Below are 2165 nucleotides of genomic sequence, written 5' to 3' on the forward strand. Positions count from 1 at the left end.
CAGTCCATTGTGTTCTCCCCTCCGCCTTGGTTACACTTTGAGTAAACCACAGACTGCTGGGAAAACCAAGAAAGAGAACAACCGGCATGCACCTGTTAGCCGATCTGTGGGAAAGACTTTGCTTACAAAATATTTTACACTTCTTGTGATAGTTGAGATTGGAATGTATGACTGAGTATTGTTCAGCACTGCTCTAGTATGGCTCATAATGAAATTCAGTCTGCTAGAAAAGGTGAGTTGGCAACTTCTAGGTGAGTAATGAAGAAAAAAATGCCAAGAAAAATACTGGGCTGCAAGCAGGAGGCAAAGCTGGCTCAGGGCCTTTAAATGAATGGGGGGCTATAGGCAAGTGTTAATCCAGCCCTGACAGGGCCCTCCTTGGATCAGAGCTCATCCTCCTAGCCAGCATGCTGTACCAGCACTACTAGGAAGTGATACCCAATGGCTCGAAGCCAATGAACAACCAGAAAGAGCATAGCAAAGACTTGGGGAGGTTTCAGCCTAGACCAACCCAGATGTGACAGGCCAGTGTAAAGGTGAGTGTATAGCACACCAGCTGACAGAGAGGTGACGTTGGGTAAATACATCCTTCTGCAAATATACAAAGGGCGTGAACACCAAAGACAAGAAGGACTTTCTCTGCGGGGATGTACATAGCTGTGACATAACAACAACCTTGATAAAGATCAGTCAAGAAGATGGTAGCTGAAACAGCTGGTATGAAAAAATCCACTCTCTAGCCCACTACTGAAGCACGTGAGAAGGCAGCATTACCTTCCGTTGGATCTAGTTCATAAGTGTGGCACTTGCAGTGCCCTCCAAAATAGAGTCATGCCCTGTTAAACCCAGTGGTTTCAATGGAGTTAGAAGAATGTAACACTGCCGAGGATGGCACTGTTAGGGGCTCCTACAGTCCTTTTGCTGTTCAGGGTATGGAACATGCATTACTACAGTAAACATTTACAACAGCATGGGAATACTTTTGACCTGGTCTGGAGTAGTAGCCTGTAGCCTGTTTCACACAGTAGCTAACCAGGTGTCTTTGAGGGGCCTACATGTGGGGCACAGAGGCCCAAGCTTCCCTTTGCCTTTGCACCCCTCCCAAACTGGTATTTAGACAGTTACTGCCTCTGAATATGGAGGTTCCATTGAGTCATCATGGCTAATAACCATAGTTGGCCTATCCCTCCCTGAATTTGCCTAATCCCCAACTAAATTCGCCTAATCCCCAACTAAAACTATGGCTATAATGGAGGGACTTCTGTGTTTTAGGAAGAGAAATGGACCTGTCCTGGTTTTGGTTTTGTAACAATGCAGCAAGCTCTTCATGAAATAGACACAGGTTATCATCAATTCAGATTAGTAATGTGTCAACCCAGTGTGGCTCACTGAAGCATTTCTTCCCAGCCTGGCCCTCTATAATTCCTCTCTGTGCTGTTTTGCACTCCATACAGCGTTGAGGGCTATGAGCAAAGACCTTGGGATCCTAAGGGTCTTTGCTCGGTTAGCCTGAGTTTATCAGAGCTTGAAGCTAAACAGGGTCGGCCACAGTTAGTACTTGGATGGGAGACCATCAAAGAAGGCTAGGGTTATTATGTGGATGAAGGCAGCGGCAAACCACTCCTGCTGGAACACTCCATCACCATGAGTTGCTTGTGACCCAATGCCAAGTTCTTCTTCCTCATCTTCTTCTAAATCCTCCTTTGTAATAGGCACTCTGTATTATCATTGGTTCAGAAAAGGAACTTTTCACTCATGTAGAACCTGTAGGAAAGGGGGGCAAGCTTTTGTCAACCTGGCAGTCTTTTGCCAAGTCCAAGTGCCTGCTGTGGGGTGGGGTGAGGCTTTGCTGGTCCATCTTACAGGAGATGCAAACTGACCAAGTCAATTTTTGGTTTAACAAGAACTTCTATTTTCTTTTGTTCCCAGTCACCAGTAGTTTTCACCTTTTTGTAGATTTGTCCCCAGAACTAGTTGGTGTCTCTGTGTGTTTCTATGCATAGACACAAAAAATAATATTATTTCCAAGATTTGTTACTTCGACTGCAAGAAACTTTCTGGATTATCTTCCTTACAAACCAGCCTCCCTGGAAACTCACACATATAGCCAGAAGAAAGGGAGGTGGGGATTGTGGACTTTTTATTTTATTTTTATTTTACTTAAT

This window comes from Heteronotia binoei, chromosome 6, assembly GCF_032191835.1.
Source record: "Heteronotia binoei isolate CCM8104 ecotype False Entrance Well chromosome 6, APGP_CSIRO_Hbin_v1, whole genome shotgun sequence".
In the NCBI taxonomy this organism is placed as follows: Eukaryota; Metazoa; Chordata; class Lepidosauria; order Squamata; family Gekkonidae; genus Heteronotia; species Heteronotia binoei.